A 20,858-nucleotide genomic window follows, 5' to 3' on the forward strand; every position below is an offset into this window, starting at 1 on the left:
AATGCAAATAAACACACATGTATGTAAAACTAGAGTCCACTGACCCCTTCCATGCTGCAATGGAGCTTGGCACATAATTAGAAAATTGGGTCAATGAGCTCTACCAAGGGGTTACAAGGAACAGACATCCTGCCCTTCCTGAGGAATATGAAATGGGTATTGAAATATACTATGTAATGTAAACTTTTGATATTGATGGAATTCAGCATTCATGAAACCCTCAACATGGTTTAGTATAATAGGTAATAATCCGGGAGTCAGGAGACTTGAATTCTGTTCCCTGCACCCCTATTCACCTTTGAAGGAAAGGACTACCTACATCAGTGTTGGCCCTTCCTCCCCTGCCCTCTCCTCCACAAGCTGGTTTCTGCTCCCAACCTTCTGATGAAGCTACTCAAGTGAAGATCACAATGACCATGCCCTGCCACAGCTGTTATCCACCAGATACTTTCAGTCTTAACATGGGTTTCCCATGAACCAAGCTGCCCTGCTTTTCTCCACTGAACCAGTGCCAGACACTGAATGCTGGTAATGTAGCACCCATCACTTTGTACCTCAAGTAAGTGGATAATCATTGTTGAAAAGATCATTGAACAAAATGTTTTTATCACTAAGTGTTTATATCTTCATCTTTTCAAATTAAAAGTCTGGGCTTCAAAAATCTAAAATGTATGATTGCATGACTTCTCCCGCGGGTTTTATGGATTTAAGAATCAAGTACCTCCATTCAGGGAAAAGACTCAAAAGAAAATCCAAGAATCTATCAACATAAAAAGAATAAGTGACCATATAATCTCCTCTCCCTTTTCAAGGTCCCAGAAGCAAGGCCTCAGCATTTTTAGGTTATTGATACTAAAGCTGTGGATATGTAACACTGTCTGCTTAATATACAGATAGGTATTAATGCACAGATACATAATACATAGATATACTAACTATAATGGCTTTAATGTCACCATCATCTCATTCTCTTTAGAATATGATCTAACTTATTGAGTTGTATATTATAATAAAATCCGACTTCAATTTGAGTAAACAGAACTGTTCTTTTTAGCAGTATGAGCTTATGATGCTTAATGATAATTATACAGATCTATTTATATAAACACATTAAAAATGGTTCTGCTCTTTCTATGTCAATTCATTTGTCATGACTTGATACATAATTTCTTATACTTGTTCTTTTTAGAGTATAAAAATAATGCTTCCTAATTACAATAAAATTAGAATAAAGTCAGAAAAGTAGAAAGAAGATTTTCTTGATCACACAAAATTCTAACATTCAATGGCATTAGATGAACATTTGCTGCCCTTCCTTTCTGGGATTTTTTTCTATTTAAAGATTTTATTTTACAGAGGTTACTTTTAAAGACACAGTTTATATATAGTTTTTGAAAAGAATATATATATCATCTTCCCTGAAAATATTAATACATGATCATAAAGGTATTTGGAAATAAATGTCACTTCAAAAACACATCTTACAAAGAGCATTCTTATGGTTTTTAAATAGAAATCTCTAAATATCTTATTTAAAGTTTACAGTGGCAATGTACCTTTTAAATAATAAAGTACACAGAAAATCAAAGCTATTTAACATTCATATCAAACCTGTGTAAACACTGCCCATATCTGTTCCCCTTCAACTGCTAAATCACCAAGGACAGAGGCCACCAAAGTCTCAGTATGGCCACCCTCAGGGATGTACTTGATGAGCGCAGAGTCGAGATATCAATTCAACCCAGGCCTCTCTTCCTGACACAGCTGTCCTACAAACATTCCAGTGCATCCATCCACAGTTCTACACCCAGGGAAAGGAATAGAAAGAAGAAATAGACATTTAACTTTTTCTATTAGGCTGCTGCCTGACTTCTTTTAGACCTAAGGCTGAAACTGAGATCTCTCTAGAGGAAAGGCCATTGTCTCATTCACATTTATATCCAGTGACTAGGATCCCACAAGACACATGGCCCAACTTTATTAGGATTTGTTGACAATTGCATAAAACTTATGGGCAAGTGATCAGTTAGAAATACTTTCGATTCCAAGTGGCAGAAAACCCAATTGCAGTGATTGAAGCAAACAAATAGGTGTTTACTGTTCTTATCTAGGAAGAGGTCCAGAGAAAAGCTGCTGATGATATTTGTTCAATGGCTCATCAATGTCAGGGCTGATGTCTCTAAAATTCTCTCAACCTTGCCCTTATGGTCTCAAGACAGCTATATTAGCTCCAGTCACAAATGCATGTTCAAGGCATGAACAGGCCTCAAAGAGCCCCCAGCAGACTTCCAGTTAAATCTCATTAGCACTATCGTATGACTTCCCCTAGCTGCTAGGGAGTACAGGGAAGTGATTACCTTTCTGGGAGCGGGGCATACAATCTGTATTTAATTAGCAAGGAAAAAGGTGAAATGGATTGGCAACTAGGCAGCATCTGCCTCAGCAAAGGTCTTTCCCCATCTTCTTTAAGTCTAAATGATGAGAAATATAAATTGAAAACAGAAAATAAAATAATCAAGAAAAGAACAAACATCCCATGGCAAAATTCCTTAGGGGTGATCACTCACTGATAGCAGCTATTGTTAACAGTGATTTTGTGAGTTGGAGGTGGTGGGTGGTTCAAGAAGAGACGGTCATCAAGAAACTAAAGAATGAATGTGTCTTGAGTGACGCACTCAACCATATGATATGTCAGGGTCTCCTGTCTTTGGAAGGGCACCTAACATACGATAGAAACAAACAAATTTGATTTATCAAAGCTGACTGCATTGTACATGCCTTTCTTTGGTTTTAATACAGTTCAATATTTAAAAAATAATTTAGAGTATTTATAGAGAGGGAATTGGAACAGACTCTGTTGAGTCTCCTTTTCATCATATCACATAACCTCTGTTTGAAATTTCCAGCAAAGTCTCTCTACTCTGTGAAGCAGCCCATTTTCAACTTTTAAATTTCTTTAATTATCAGAAGAGCCTTTCATAATTTGAACTGGATTTCACTACTCGGTATTATAAACCCATTGTTTGTAATACCATTTTCTAGAGTGAACAGAATTAGCTTGTCTCAAAGTCAGGACACCTGTTCTCTTAGTGAAACAATTCAGGCCTTGAACTCTTCCTTAGCTGTGATAGCTTCCAGGGCCCCTCTTTCCCTCCTTCAACCTAGTTGCCCTTCTCTGGGCTCTCTGTCCTAGTGAATATCTCTCATTTTATAGCTCCTGCTATACTTTTTATACTACACAGTGTATCTGGATGGGCTCTGACCATCCCAGAGCAAAAGTCCACAACCACCCTAGGTGTCAACACTAGGCATTAAATTTATTGCTGAGAAATTCCATCTTTTCCATTTGGGTCCACAGGTCTGGGCCTAAGAAAAGTTATTTGAGTTCTTCACTGACCAAACACATAAATTCTCCCTCCTAGTATATGGGAGCACTTCAAAAAGTTTGTGGAAAAATAGAATTAAAAGATAATATGAATCCTTCCATGAACTTTTTGAAGTTCCCTCATATTTGCCAGATAAGCCCTCCATAACTTAATACACATCATTAGAAGACAAAAAAGTTCAACAAGGCAGGGATAATGTGCTAAAAGAGCTTTCTCTTCTGGTTATCCAGCCATTAATAAATATTTGGGTGAATCTGTTGTTCAACTGCCTATCAATGTACTTCAAAAGATAACACCATATTTCTCCATTGCATGCAGAATTCCCCGGATTTCCCTTTTTATATCTCCACTAGGTAATTTAGAGTTACTGTAAGTCATTCACTTGCATGATCTCCACCAAGTTCTAAACAGTACACCACAGATGTTTGGCAATCCTTTAAAAATCAGGTGGAAAAATGAGGGTGGATCATTAATATTTCTGTATGGTTACTAAGTAACAAACATTGCACTAGGAAATTGATATACATTTTTCCTTCATTCCTCCTAGCCACCTTGTGAAGTCTTATTACCACCACCCCCACTTTTTTTTTTAGATAGATTACACACCAAAGTTCATTGTAGTTAAGAAACTTGCTACTTGCTATAGATCTGTGTTGTTTCTTCTGACACCAAACACATTGTTTTTCCATACCCACTCTCCAAACTGGGTGTCCAACAATTCAATCCCAGAGTTAGCACAGACCCCACAAGTTAATGGTTCAATCCTACACAACTGACCCCACTTCAAACACCAACTGCAAATGAGTTGCTCAAGCTATCCACTCTTCTTCCTAGCTGACTACAAATTAAGGAGTGTAGCACTCTTAATACTGCCCGTGATGCCAAGCGTAAAGCTAGGCAACCACTCCAGTTGTTGGGCTCTTTTACCTGCCGGTAATCCTGCACCAACTGGGCCAACTGTCGAGCTAAGGCTGGATCTGGAGCCCACAGACCCCTCAAGCCCATTCACAGACTGGGTCACAAACCCTTCATATGCTAGGCTGGGACACCATTCCCCTTCACACAGGCTGGGTCACTAGACCCTTTACAGGCAGGTCTATGAGCTAGGTAACCGGCCAAAAGGTCCCTGTAGACATACGTTGGAAAGCATGGCTGCATGGGGCAGATGCCCAAGGCTGATGCCCACCCACCTGCTTCACTAAAACTCCTCTCTCTACCCTCTCTTTCTTTCTCTCTCACTCTCTCTGAAGAACACAAGAATAGAAACAAAACTAAAAAGATACACTGGTGTACATGTGCACTAACTCCACACACACACACACACACACACACACACACAATTTGCTAACAAAGGATGCTGAACCACACCCAACTGGATCCAAAGTGAGGGGCCTGACCAAACTATTCTATTTTCCCAACAAGGAGTTCCCATGAACTCTCTTCAGTTTCGATAATTCCCTAGAATAACTCAGGAAAACACTATAATTAAAGGATATCACTAAGGGACAGTCAAATGGAAGAGATAAGTAGGACAAAATATAGAAAGTATGGGGGGTGACCCAGAGCTTCCATGCCCTCTCCAGGCACATGACCTTCCTAGAGCATCAATGTGTTCAGCAGGTCAGCAAGCTGCCCAAACACTGTTATTTAGAAGTTTTTATGGAGGTTTCACTATGTAGGCATGATTGATTAAATCGCTGGCCATTGGTAATTGAATTTGATCTCCAGCCCCTCTCTCCTCTCTGGAAGTTGAGGGGTAGGGACGAAAGTTCTAGCCCTCTAATCTAGGCCTCCTCTAGCCCCATGACTAGGCCTCCTCCACATCTTGAATCATCTCCTTAGCACACAAAAGGAAGTAAATTGCAAGCATGTTAGGAATTCTGTACCAAGAACCAGGAACTAGGCATTTATTATTTTATTATACCACAAGATCACATTGGTAGTAAAGCCACATTTCTAACTCAGATCTACCTATCCCTAAATTCCTATTCTTCTATTACAATAAACTTCCTTCTGATGAATCAAATCTTATAAAAGCTTGGATGAAAGTCTATATTAGGACAAGATATTTTGAGATGTGCACCAAGTAGAAATATCCTGTGTCAAAGTCACATCAATCTGAAAATCGGTAATCAAGAAAATGAAACTTGAGAAATTTGTTTTTCTTATTCTTAATAATCATGCTTAGCACTGTCATTGGCATGTTTACCCTCGGTAGGCTAAAGCCAGTCAAATAGGTAAGGCTATCTATCTCCATCGACCGTTCGTTACTAATTACAGGTTAAGGATCCGACTAAGATTTATAGCAACTTTCACATATATCGTTGGCCCATCAATCCACCCACATACTCTATCAAGGATTTACATGTTGTAAAAACACTCATTTCAAAAACAAAAATGGGTTTACCACATACACAAAAAATTAAAACACTTAATGATTAATATAGGAAAATAGATGATTATAGTCTGAGTTACTTGTGTACTACCAAAAAGTACTGCATGCTCTGTGTGGGTCTGTTCCTGTCAGCTACAAACCTGTATGGAAAATATTCTTGGGACAGAAATTGGTGCTGTTTTGTGGTACCGAACTCCATTTTCTAAGAGTTTGGTAGAAATGACTGAACATAGAATTCATTTGAGTAACAAAGTTTGGTTGTAAATTTCCATTCCAATTTCCATTTGTTGTTTTCAGCAACAAAAGCACGTATAACGTTTATTGTGTTCCTTTGATGCCAATTACTAATAATGGCAGGCACTTTTCAGATCTCTAATCCTTGGAACCAGCTCCACAAGACAGACAGACATATCCTCATTTTACAAACAACAAAACTGAAACTCAAAGGGTGAGAGGCAAACCATGTGGAACCTGTGTTCTTTTTACTATGTCTTGCTATACTGAACCCTCAACCCTCATATCCCAAAGAAATCTTTCAGGATCAATTCAGATACATTTCCTTTAAAAGAAAAGGAAAGGGAGGGAAGAAAAGGCAAGGGCAAGGAAAGGAAGGAGAAGGAGAAGAAAAGGAAGGGAAGGCAAGGCAAGGCAAGGCAAGGCAGGATGAGGCAGGACAAGGCAGTGCAAGGCAGAGCAGAACAAAACAACCACCCTGAGCCACAGCTTCTGGGGAAAGAACAGCTAAAACTTTACCTGTTCTTCACTACAGCACAAAGGCCATGCTGATATCGTGTCTCCACTCAAAACATGATTCCAATATTTTGGTCATTCAGTCAACATATTTATTGAGCACTTCTCTGTATTCAGAATGTTATAATAGCAGCTATGTAGAAAATATATAATAAAAGATAAGCGGTCACTTTTATGGCACTCATGATCTACCCGGGTCAAGAGTATAAATGCATGGAATAGAAAGAGACTTTCATAGTAATGCTTTAAGGACAGATGTCTCTACCCCCAGTTATCAAGCCAGAACATGAGTTAGGCAGGCTCCTCAACAAGCCAGAGACTTCTTATCTCATTAATCTGGATTTGTAAAGAGAACGGAAAGAGAGAAGATGACTTTGCCAATAGAAGAGTTAACATGGAAGGGTTTTTATTTTGCATGCTGCGCATCTACACACAGGCCATGATAGACTCTACTTCAAGACCAATGTGAGAAATAAGCATTTCCCTCTCTGACCTCTCAGCAAGGTGGTAGATCTTGGTCCTAAACAGTTTACCCTAATAAGCTAATAAGATATACACTTCAAACCGTGAAGCCTTGGTGATAATAAAAAATTCTAAGCCCATCCCTCTGCCAATAGATATTTGTCAAGATCCTGTGCCAAATGGTGGAATTGTGTCTACTTTTGTTTCAGTAACACAGTAGCAGGCACCTGGGCAAAAATGATAATGAGAATAAAGTCATACTCCATTACCATAAATGGTTTCTGGATATTCTGTTTCATGAGGCTGCCATGTCTATTTCTAAAACCAAGGTGACAGGATACAGATACTCAAATGACAAATGGCTGAACTGAAACCTTTGCATGAGTCCATCTTCAGAATCTGGCAAGATTATGCTGACATTTAAAACCCTAATCCCAGACCAGTTGCATAAAGCCATAGAAGGATGTTTTTGTTTAGGTTCCCTTTTGACTTACACAAATGATTTCAGTTATTTTGAGACAGTGTTTTGAATAACACATCCTCACACACACCTTGAGGAGGACCAGCAATCCTCGGCACTTCCTGACGTCTCCCACAGGCCCAGCATATGATGCTGACTGGATGACTGGGTGCTCTATACCAATATTCCCTTACAGAAGGTGCAAGATAATAAATGGCACAATGTAAACTTTGTGTTCCCATATTTCCATAAAAATCCATTAAAAACTTCAATGATTTTTTTCTGTATGGGCATCTGTAGGTACGTGTAGTTCCATAAAAGTCAAGGAGAGATTTCTGTTTCCTAATACCCTGTGCTAAATTCCTGCTGGCTCCATCTGTATTTAAATAATCTGGAGTTGATTATTCATCATAAAAGATTTAGCTGGCTGGCTGTCTGAGTGCTTGGATTTTCGTCCAACAAAAATTTACTGAGCAGCTACTATATTACAGGCCTCATACATGGTATTAGGGTAGACAGATGAACAGGGCCCAGTTCCCACCCCACCCTTAGGTCACTCAGTCTAAAGGGGCTGTCAGACAAATAGGCAATTACAATGCAGTGTGAAGAAGGCTGAAGTACAAGATGAAGTGGATACGGGGGAAGGAGGCTGGAAAGGGTGCCAGAAGAACACCCTTAAGGGGTAGAGAAGACTTTCTAGAGGTGAATCCAGACCTGAGCCAGGTTAGAAACCAGGGCACCTTTTTGGGTAGTAGGTGCTTGAGCCAATGTAATCAACTGCTGCTACTCATAAGAAGTGACAATTAGTAAGATACATTCTTTCTTATATTTTTAACTGGTAAAAATAATGATTTCTACTACTGTTTTAGTGGAGCCTTAAACCAATTACTGGATCACCTTGGCCAAGTGACTTAGCTTCTCTAAACTTCAATTTCCACAGCTGTAAAATAGGAATAACTCCTACCTCACAGGCTTGTTTTCAGGGTCAATGTAGAACAATACACATAAAGCTTTTAACACAGTGCTTGGCACACAGTAAATGCTCATTAAACAGCTGCAGTTTTAATTATGAATACTGTTAATGAATCCCTCTCCTTGTCTTCACTCCTGGTACATGAACATTGCTGGTTCACCTATATCTCCTGCCCTCCAAGCTATTTCAATCTCAGGGTCAGCTAATATATGGAACCAAACTTCTGTCTTACTCAATGAAAACAAAACACTCAATTGTCTTTTGGGTATGTACTTCTGGTTCAGATTTTTCCATAAGAGTCATAGAAGGATTTCTCTTTCCTAAAACTCTAGCTCTATTCCTGTTGGCCCCAGAAAGCAAGTATTACTTTGAGACTTCCAGACTAAATTAGACACACATACAAATAGCCAATGACCTATATCAACTGCCACTAACCATCAGGGTGAGAGAACAGATACTTCCCCTCTTCTGTCAAGGGCAGACCAATGAATTAGGCACTGAAGCAGACCAAATACAATTTGATATCTTAGGTCTGTGCAATCAGCTGCAATAAAGCTAAGTGGTTTGGGAAACCATGGCAAAGCAGTAATCATCCCTAAAAGTAACCAGAAGAATAACTAAGCAAGTGTCTGCTAAAATAGTCTGTGCTTTTTCAAGAGGCCTAATCTCACTTTGGTAGTGATTTATACAAAACTCACTTGAATAGATACACAAGATCAGCCTGGTAAACAACTTGAAAGGCTTGAAATCGATATTTTTAATTTGGAGATGGCAAACAAAGGTATTGTGCAGAAGAGGGGCTTAAGGTGCCACTTTACTAAGTGTGGGAAAATAATTTTTCTAGAAGGAACTGAATTTCAGCTCATACTTAAGTAAAGACTGTGGCTGTGCTGCAGACAGAAGGGAAGAGTTAATCCCCAATGGTGCCCACATGTACAGTGGCAGCAGAAACTGGCAGAAAGAAGCCTGAACTAGCCTTGAGTACTATTCTCGTCTCCACGCTCTCTAACTATGGGCTCCCTGCCAATAACTGCCTTTGTGAAGCCACCAGGAGCTGCTGACTGGTTGCATTTCCTTGTACACCCAAAAGCTACATTAGAGTGACAACCCCTGGAGATTTGAGGGACCCTGAGACGGGTCAAGGGATGTGGTCCTGCTCTGACTGACAGTCACCCTAAATGAAGCCTCTCTTGATGCAGGCCAAGAGAGTAAATTCCATATTGTGGAAGAGAGGTGGGAGGACAGGGAGAAGCAAGAGAAAGAGGGAACTCGCGGAGTACCAACACTGTGCCAGTACCTGACGGCATTTAATAACAGTTATGCAAAGCAGATGTTCTCCCATTCTTCATGTTCTAAAATAACTTGGCTAAAGTAAAAGAGTAAGTAAAGACTCAAACCTAGGGCTACAAAGTCTGCTCCAAGTCTTCCCATTACTATTGTTCACTGTCTCTGCATAGAGCACCCTCTGGTGGAGGGGCCATCTAGGCTGAATGACGGCCTTCTCTAGACACTTTCCCTAGAGATGCAGAGAAGACCTGTCATACCTTCCTGATTAAATGGGCCAGGAACCTGCTTGCGTGAGAAAGGGACACTGAGGAAGTTTGGAATTTCTGGGTTTGCATCAGTGGTTCTAAGCATTTCAGCTAGTTTGACAAAACGTCTCAAGGAAAACAGGCCTCCTTCTACATGGAACAAATTCAAGAAAAAAGATAACTATTTAGATAAACACACACTCTCAATTCTTCCCTTTTTCATAGTCTTCCTCTCTAAAAACAGGATTAGTGAGTAGCATCTATCTTACAGTAATATAGGCTGGTGGAGAGTGTTTCCAAAGATTATAACCACTCACTCACTGGGAAGGATGAAAAACATAGAACCTTGCAACCTGTGAAGTTCTTCCACAGGTGTGAACTCACGGATTCTCCGAGAACTGGAGGTACAAATGTCATTATCCTCATTTTACAGAAGCTCAGGAGGTTCACTGACTTGCTTCAAATAAAATGTTTAATAGGAGCCGTGCTTTAACCAAGTTTTCTAATCTCAGTAGGTATGTCTTTCTCACAAAATACCCTCTCTATAATCATGTTAAATAACAAACTTCTGCCAGCAACAAGAGAAGGGGAGTGATATAAAATTAAGCCACTGTCTTATTCCTTGCTATGGTATGAATGTTTGTATCCTCTCCCCAATTCATGTTGAAATTTAATCCCCAATGCAACAGTATTAAGAGGTGGGGCCTTTAGGAGGTGATGAGGCCATGAGGCTCTGCTCTCTTGAATGGATTAGTGCCTTATAAAAAGGCTTGAAAGGGCAAATTCTTCCCTCAAGCCATGCCAGCCCTTGATCTTTAACTTTCCAGCCGCCAGAACTATGAGAAATAACTTTCTATTGTTTATAAATTACTCATTCTGTGGTATTTTGTTACAGCAGCACAAACTAAGACATCCCTGAATAACATTTCAGTAGAATAAGGCAAACCACTATATACAAGGGTACTTCAAAAGGGTCATGGAAAAATAGGATTAAAATATAATGGAAATCTTTCCCTAAATTTTTTGAAGTACACTTGTATAATACGGAGGAAATAGACACAAGTTTTTATACCCCAGTGGAAGGAAAGTGGAGGGGGAAGGAAGAAGGTGCTGTTACACGGGAAAGGCTTTGTGGCAGAGGTGCAATTTAACCAAGTCTTGTGTGAAAGATAAGATGTCAAGAGTTCAAAACAGGAATCAAGCCAAGAAGTCAAGCTGGGAAAAAATGGAGAAATCCAATATTGCCCAACTATAGGTTGCATGAGAGGAAACAGTGGAATACAGTCCTAGGAAACTCAGTGTGGATGATTTTGAATGGTCAAGCCAGCTAAAAGCATTAGGCCTTTATTCTATCAATAATGTAGAACAATTTAAGGCTTCTGAGTCAGGGATAGGATGATCTGAGCTACCCTAGTCTGATATTCTTGTGAAGGATTGATTGAAGTGGGGAAATGTTAGAAGATATTTAGGAGATCTTTGCTGTAATACAGATAGGACAAAAAGGGGGCCCTGTGAGGATTGCAACAATGGGCATGTAAAGGTAGGGTGAACTGTTCGGAAATGACATAGGTAGAAAACTGATAGAACCCAGTGACTGGCTGAATATGAAGGCTAGTCAGGAGATGAAATCAAGAGCTATAATGAGGGCCTGAATCCAGCTGATTTAAAGGATAATGTCAGAACTAAGGAAGACAGAGAAAACTGGAAGAGCAGCTGGAAGAGTAAGTTTTGCACATGCTGAGTGTAAAATTTTTGACTGATTATTCAGATTGAGCTGTTCACCAAACTCTAGGTGATGTGCAGTAGATCTAAAACACAAGAAGGAAGTCAAAGCTGGAGACTCAGAAGTCAAGAGCATACAGAAGATAGAAGTAAATAGAATGGCCAATGGTGAGAGACAAGAGTTAAGTGCAGAAACCCAATAGACCCTCAAAGAAAACACACTGAAAGAGACAAAGGAAACCTACTATGAGGGGCAGGAAAAGAACATGAAGAACACAGCGCTGTAGGATAAAGGGAGTGAGAAGTATGAAGAAGCAGATAGTGGCCCATAGTATCAAATTCCACAAAGACACAGAGGAGGATGCGGACTCGACTATTAGATACGTTTCTGGTGTTCTTTGACAGGCAGGGGTACTCACCACTATACTAGAGGACGGCTCTGGTGGTCTTTGAGAGCAATTTTAATAGAGCTGCGTGTTCTTACACCAGATTGAAAGAGGGTACAGAGAGAGAGAGCAGAAAGTGAAGGCCGCGAAAGTGTAGGCTACAACTTTTAGGAAGCAGCCTGAAGTTCACAGCTAACCATCTGGTTCTCAACTACCTTTCCAACTTTATCCACCCTTTCACTCCGTGAAATAATTGTCTTCATATGGCCCTGTCGCCTGTCCATCACTTGAGTATTCCAGACTCATTGTGAATATCCGGTTTTCTTGTCCACTCTATACCTTCAACTCCCTCCGCCCATCTGAGTCATGTGCATTTTTCAAGATTCAGATCATATCCTAATGCCCCATAAATCATTCTCCATTCACCTTTACTGATTTCTCAGGTCTCAGAACTGGTAAAATAATCAGAATAACCTGGGATGCACGCACTGCACTTCATTGTACAAAACTTTATACTGCTATTTAAATCATTTACATACAAAGCAAAAGAGAGAGAACAGAAAGTAAAACTTCGCCTTAACCCTGTAAAAGTTCAAGCTCTGACAATAGAATTGGACAAGAGATGAAGGAAGCTTGAAGGACAGAATGTGAGAAAGAAAAAATACTCCATCAAAAGTGGGCGGAATTTTAAAAAAATACAGATTTAAGTAAATTAGTTATAAAAGTAATCAGAAAACCATAAATGCAATAATACAATTATAACATTTGACAGTGGGTAAGGGAGGAGGTGGGCTAATATTAGTATCATGGGGAGGAATAGGTAATATATAATGTTTGTTAATAAAGGAAAAGTAGCTTACACATTTTTTTTTAGTGCTAGGATCGTAACTACCAGATCTAAATATAGAAGCAGTTAAGAGACATTGAGTCTGGCCAGTGAGACTGGCAGAGGGGAGTGGCAGGTCAGTTTTTTAAAAGATAGGTTGTTCTGCTATTTTAATGTTTGCCTTGTTTTTACCATGCACACGCATTTACTTTGATAATAAAATATAAATAGAATAATTTTGTGTATTTGTTTGATTTTAATGTATCCTGCCTTTCCCTAGATTATAAGCTCTTCCTAGAACGGGATTTTGTCTTTCATGTTCCTCACGATGCTGTTGTGAGAGAAAGCACAGAAACGGGAGTCCACCTCGACACACCGCATTGTGGTGGGGCTGCCATGTGTTTGGTATTGCCCTCTGTGGGCCCTTCACTGCAATGGTCAGGCTATATCCAAACAGCCATCTCTCCCAAAACCCAGAGTAGTGCTTTCACTTGGGAATTTCTATTTGCAGTTCATTATTGTTAGCTTACACATAGCTAACATATAGAAAATTTTAATCTCCATACAGTGAGATGCCGACATCAACATCTAACTCCTTCTCCGTAAGAAGTTGTTGAGTGCATAGCCCAACGTACCTAAGAATGATATCTGCCTGGTTCTGTTTGGATGCCTGATGGTCTCTGCCACTCCTACTCTGTTCTTATCTCACCAAAGGACACATTAGGATGTTGCTTTGTTGTATAAGAGCTCAGATTTTGAATTGCAAAATTATTTCTCTGTCTCTACAAGTGATCAAGATTCAGGTTCTAAATCAGCAACACAATTATACCACTAAGGAGACTTTGCTTTCCATCAATACTATTTGCAAAATGCCTTTCTGTCTCATACCCATCTCTAGGCATTCTCTCCCTGCCTGCCCTGTGTTCTTTGTGGCATAGAAGTGATTGGGAGGGAGGTCTTTACTTGCTATCTCTGTTGTGGAAAGTAGAGCTTCCTGGCTGTATCAGAACTAGAAGGTGGCCCCGCACTGGGCTGATGCAGCGTCCGTATGTTTCCTTTTTAATTCTCTAAACTACCTTCCCACCTGCAGCTTCCTAGACCTTTTCTGTTTGGTTCATTCATGTTCCATGCCATACAAGTTTCTTTGACACATCAAAACCTTTCCAGTATATGTTCCATGTATGTTAACCTGACAAAAATAAAGTAGTAAGACACAAGAAACTACGAGTATGCCCTCCTCCACCATACCATTAAGTTATTATAGACTGACTTGGATTTGGGGTTCTGTTTCATGGAAACAAGGCAGACTTTTCAAGGTTGAGAAAGCACATTTAAAAGAAAATAAAAAGAAAAATAATTCTATGCTATAGCAAGAAAGAGAATTTTCAAGATGTGTTTAATTTAAACACCACATATGCCATTTGCTATAGACTGAAAGGTCACTGGTTGCTTGTTTGTGTTGTTCTTTGCTATTTTTCTTGGTTTTATTTTAACAATTTTAGATCTGTAGAACCTGCATTTCAAATCCTAAAGCCAGTAGCAAAGGCAAGTAAGCAACCAACCAAGGTAAGGCTTTAATATCCGACTAGTAGCAAAAGAGGCAGGAGGAAGCCAGCAAAACAAGTCAGTGTAACACTGCTATTTGCACAGGCAGCTGCGGAAGGAAAGCGAGAGCTGCAGACGTGAATGTCTGACCTTTAATCCAAAAAGAGTCTCACTAAGGATAGAAAATAGATCATTTCAGTCTAGTAGGAAGATTTCAGACAGGTGTGCTGATGGAAGAAGAAAGTCTGGCATTAAATTGTATAGGTATCTGCTGACCAGAAAAACATGGTTTCTAAGAAAAGAGACCAAAACAGTCAGTTCTCTGATCACTTTTTAGCCACAGGGCTGGGAAATGGGATTGCATATGTCCATAGGGGACTACATTCTCAACAATTCAAGCTCTACCTTCTGTCACACAGCTCATGTGGCTTGGTAAATGCTATGGTTTGAACGTGTTCCCTCCAAAATTCAGTTGTTGCCAATGTGATAGTATTAAGAGGTGGGGCCGTTAAGAGCTGATTAGGCTACGAGGACTCCTCCTTTGTGGATAGGATTAGGTGCCCTTATAAAAGAGTTACAGAGGGACTTTGCCCCCTTCTTCCCTTCTGCTCTCTGCCATGTGAGGACACAGCGTTCCTTTCCTTGGAAGGATGCGGCACCAAGGCACCATCTTGGCAGCAGAGAGCAGCCCTCACCAGAAAACCGAACTTACCGGCACCTTGGTTTGGGAATTCCCAGTCTCCAGAATCATGAGAAAATAAATTTCTCTTCTTTATAAATTACCCAGCTCAGGTATTTTGTTATAGCAGCACAAAACAGGCCAAGACAGTAAAGGTGAATTAATCAAGTAAATTATATCATCTAGTAACCAAGTAAATGACCAAGATGAATTATATAATCATCAATAAAAATATTAGGTTTAATATAAAAAATAACTGACACTCCTCTAATTACTGTTTGCCAAGTCCTATCCAAGAACCTTACCTTCATTATAATTTTTAATTCTCAGATCAGTACTGAAAGTAAATTAATACCATCCTCATTTTACCAACAAATTAAGATTTAAGTAATAAAAGTAACAGTTCCATGTGTTCCTGCTCCCTAAAAGGAAGAATTCAAACCTAAATCTTTCAGATTACAAAACCAATGCTCCTTCAATTAAAAACAAAGTAGCTTACAGAATAAAATAAATTTGAGTTTTCCTCCTGGCTCTATTGTTTACTAGCTATCTGACTTGCACAAGCCAATTTCTGGTAGTCTCACTACCGTATTATGTAAAATGGGAATATTAGCCTACTTTTTGAGGGCATTCAATAAGATTAAGATAAATAAGATAATTTACCTTAAACGTTTTGCAAAGTAACTGGTTTATAGTAAGTACTCAATAAAACAGTAGACAAATATGTCTTTTCAACCTACTTTTCTTATCAATTATAAGAATTATATTTTAGCCTTTTAACGTGATTTTTAATTATTTCAGTGATGCTGTGGATTGAATATCCCCCCAAACTCATTAAAACTTAATCCCCACTGTAACAGTGTTAAGAGGGTGGGAAATCCTGTTATGATAACAGAAAGGTAGAGCCTTAAATAGGTGATTAGATTGTGAGGACTGTGCCCTTCTGAGCGGATTGATCCATTCATGGAGTAATGGGCATGGTTGTGATGGCTATTAAGAGGAGAGCAAACGAAAAGCTTAGCTCTCTCTTGCTCAAACCATTCACTATGTGACACCCTGAGTTGCTGTAGAGCCACCACCAAGAACAAGGCCCTCACCAGATGCATTCCTTGGACTTTGAACCTCCCAGCCTGTAAGCAATAAATATTGTTTCTTTACAAATTACCCAGCTTCAGGTATTCTATTATAAGTAACAGAAACAAACTAATACAAGTGATAATATTTGTGCATACACATACGTACACTAGATGTGTGAAACTAGGCAGATAATGTATCAGAGCAAAAGAGGGGTCGAGTACAGAGAACTTAGTTTCCAATGAGATGCCTAGAACACAGAGAGACAGGACCCATCAGTGAGATACCTTTAAAGAAGAAAAATCCAAAGCCACAAGGAATTGGTCAAGAGGAAAATAGGAACAAAGGAACAAGTACTTGGCACATTTTTGAAGAAAATTAGGAATTCAAACCCATCTGCTCAATTTCCAACAAAGTTAAAAAAAATTCAACAGAAGGCTAGGTCCTCTCTAATAGCTGAATAAGAATGGAATACGAACTGGAAATACCATTTGGCATCATATAGCAGGCTGGGGTGGCACCAAGAGAACCAACATGTGCCCGAAGAATGAGGGTAACCTGAGACAAACCCCAGGGAAATGCTGGAGAAGGGGCACAATCTAAGATATGGGAATAGGATTTGCCATTTCATTTAGAATACTGAGTAATGATCTTGTAAAATTTTGAAAGAGAACTGGACAACTACATTCTGCCCTTTGATTTCCATATGCCTACTCACATGTCTGTTGCTTTAACTGCCAAGAACATAAGCTATCAATTGCCAGGGAGAAAAGTCAAAGAAGGGCCTTTTTTCTCCTTTATCTTCCAGTGTAGAGTAGTCAGAAAGAAACTGACTGCTACAATTCACTTTCATTTTTGTCTGACAGAGAAGAATTATGGTTCTTTTCCCAATTTCTCTTACTCCTTCCTAACCAGTAAAGACAGGGGGTGACCCAGCTCTAACATGTTAGTAAAGAAAAAATATTCCCCCCCCCCAAATTACAAGAGATTTTGTTTGTTTGTTTATTTTTAGTAAATGACTATTTTTTAGAGCAGTTTCAGGTTTATGGAAAAATTGAGTGCAGAAAGTACAGAGTTTCCACATACAGTGTCATGTGCCACATACTGATGTTTTGGTCAACAATGGACCACATATATGATGGCGGTCCCATAAGATTATAATAGAGTTAAAAAATTCCTACTGCCCAGCGATACTGTAGCTGTTGTAATGTTGCAGCACAACGCATTACTCACATAGGAGCAATAGGCTATACCAAATGGCCTAGTTGTGTAGTAAACTATACCATCTAGGATTTTGTAAGCACACTCTACGATGTTCACAAAATAACAAAATTGCCTGATGACACATTTCTCAGAACATATCCCCGTTGTCAAGCAACATATGACTATATATGACTATACTCCCTCTCCTCCCTATACACAGTTTCCCTATTATTAACACCTTGCAGTACTGGAACCCATCTGCACCAATGCGTGAACCAATAGACACATTACTATTAACTATAGTCCACAGTTTACATTAGAGTTCACTTCCTGTGTGTGCAGTTCTATGGGTTTTGACAAATGCTCAGTGATGTGTATCCAACATTACGGTATCATACTGGATAATTTTCCTGCCCTAAAACTCCCCTGTGCTCCACTAATGTATCCCTCCCTTCCCCCACCCCCTGGAAACTTTTTTTTTTTTTTTTTTTTTTTTTTTACTGTTTCCATAGTTTTGTCTTTTCCAGAATGCCATATAGTTGGAATCATACAGAATGCAGTCTTTTCAGACTGGCTTCTTTCCCTTGGCAGAATGCTTCTTAGGTTCCTTAATGTCTTTTCATGTCAGTTTTTGTTTTTTAATGACTCTTCATAATAGAGTTAAATAAGTCATATGTATCTTAGTGTTGAAAAGTCAGGAAAATTACCTCTGACATTTAGGGTCGAATAAGTCTAAACCACAGACTCCTCCCAAGATGCTGCACTTTTTCCCTCAGTTTCTATTTTACAGGGTAACAACTGCCCACCAAAAAAATCTTCCTCATATCTGCCCTAAATTGCTGGCATCCTCTTAGATTTCAATGAGAATACAAAAGAGATAGAATTGTTCTATTTTTTTTCATTCAACAGGCATTTATTGAGCACTTGTGTGCTCAATCAATTATGTGTCAGACTTTGTGCTAACAGGCACTAGAGGCTTAAAGAAGAATAAGACCCAGTCTTTACCCTTAAAAATCTAAATGTCTGTTCCCCCTAATGTCTTCTGCATTCTTCCAATTTAAGCATTTTTTGCCTGGTCACTCCCCTTCCAGAGAAACTGTAATTATTCCTAGTTGCCAAACACATCAAGTCAAAATCTCGCACCAAGGATTCAAGGTTCTACCATATTAACTTACGTAATCATCTTCCATTACTTTCCATATGTACTTACAATTGTCAAAAATTCATCTGACAAGGATTTCCTTTGTAAATAAAGGGAGGTTTAATAAACCAAGGTCATGCTATGGCAATCCATCTGCTAAGACATGCACGTTCCCATCTGGTGCCTACCACCATCTTCCTGTTTCAACTGGGAAGCTTCTCCAGCTCTGAGCTCTTGGGCCACTTCCACACCACTACTGGCCACACAGGCAAACATTCTGCTGCCCTGCACTCCATACTTTGAAGGGAGGGAGACCCTCCGCAGCAGCCGCCATCTGCCTGGGCACTTCCTGTAGCCATTTCTAACTTACCTACTAGCCTAAGCCATGCTGGTCATAGTGGCTTCTCTATAAGCCATCCTGGGTCCTGGACCTGACCTCCTGGAAAGGAAGATACCTGGAAAGCAGAATTCCCACAACTGTTTGGAAGTTTCCTGTGTCTCAGATTTCAAAAGTCAATTCTGAATATTGCCTATTCCATCTTTCTGCATATAGGCAATAGCAAACCTTAAGAGAGGAAAAATAAGAACTTCACTACTTCCTGAAGGGGAACATGGTAAATTTAGCAGAAAATATGGGGAAAAGAAGCATAGTTATAATATTTCAAAATATTATTCCACTAGACAAGTAGAAAATTCTAGGTTTGTCTCTGCTTTGTTTAGTTAAGGAGTGACCTTGCCAAATCACAGTCAGTTTGGATATCTCTCATCACCCTTCAATGACATGTGGTTTCTCCTGGAACTACAGATCTGCATTACTTGGTTGGGAAGGAGTGGGTGGATATATTTAGAAACATTCAATAATTAAAATCACTTTCTACTTACCTTCTACAAACACATCTTAATGATAGCATTCCCTTCAGTTCCATTAAAGCACGATTTTAATGAAATCTGTTATCTCAGCTTCTTTTAAGGAGATATATTCTCAGTAATTCTATTTTAAGGGGGCTATCTTTTCTTTCTACTGCTTACTGAGAAAATGTGCGCGCACGCACACACACACACACACACACACACACACACACACACACACACACACACACACTCACTGCTGTGATTTCTCCAAAAAGAAAAGAAGTAGTAGTAAAAGAAAAGTAAAGGAAGCACACCCAAGGGAAGCTTCTAGCTCTTTTTAAGTCTCCGGGAAAACAGCATAAACAAATACTCCTTTTTAGCAGTGTAATCTTTAAATAACCTTAAAGATTCATGATTCACTTTCAAGAAAAGCTCCTTGGACTGTCATCCAAAGTCCCATCATCTTATTGACTTCCCCCTTCCAAGGAGACTCAGGTCACACCTCTAGACTTTTACTTGACACAGTCTCAGCTCAATAGGAAAGATTGATTTATGTAGAACTGCTTGCTTACCTACTGAAAAACACATGGACAAGAAACAGAGAAAAGGAGCATCAACAGACCAGCAATGTGGATCACCTGCAATTCTTCAAGTACAAGACAACAATCTGCTTGTTAGCTAAGGGACTCTGTCCTAAAGATTTGTCAGACTGTGTTGGAACTGCCCTGACGTAGCAGGAGAATCCTAAGGGGATATGGAGGTCAGAGTTACAGGACTCAAAGGTCAGCTTACTGGTAGCAATAGTAGTTTCTGGGTTCTGTCAGTGGATACAACCAGCTAATTTAATTTGTCCTGGTTCCAGTTTCCCTTTGGACTTTGAGATCTGCTAAAATTTTATAAGAGAAATAAATACTGGGTAGCATTTTTTTTCCTTATAGCTTGGCTTAGAAACTCCCAGGAGGTGATACCTGGTAGCGGTGGTGGCAGTAGTGGTGGTAGTAGCAGTAGCAGTAGTAGTAGTAGTAGTAGTAGTAGTAATCGTAGTACTAGTACTAGTAATAGTAATAAAAAGAACAGCAGTAACTAACATTTATTATGTTTTATAAAACAAGCACATGAAATTTTTATATCAAACATGAGTTATAGCTATTTACAATGTTCTTTCTACAAAGGAAGAAGCTAAGGCTCAAAAGATAACTTATCTGAAATCACTCACAACTAGTAAAGGGAAGAGTCAGAATTCAATTCCAGACATTAGGACTCTTATGCCCAAGCTCTTCCCTTGCTGCTGTGCTACAATGTGTAAGACCATAAGATGAAAAACCATTATCTCAGTTTGTTATTGAATATACACTCTGTAAAAAAAGGAGTATGCCTATTTCTTCATCAGTATTCTGCTTCTAAAAATACCACTAAGTAAACAACAAAATGGTGTCTAGCATCCTCTTCACGGTACTAGAAAACCCTGACAC

This window comes from Cynocephalus volans, chromosome 16 (assembly GCF_027409185.1).
Source record: "Cynocephalus volans isolate mCynVol1 chromosome 16, mCynVol1.pri, whole genome shotgun sequence".
Lineage (NCBI taxonomy): Eukaryota > Metazoa > Chordata > Mammalia > Dermoptera > Cynocephalidae > Cynocephalus > Cynocephalus volans.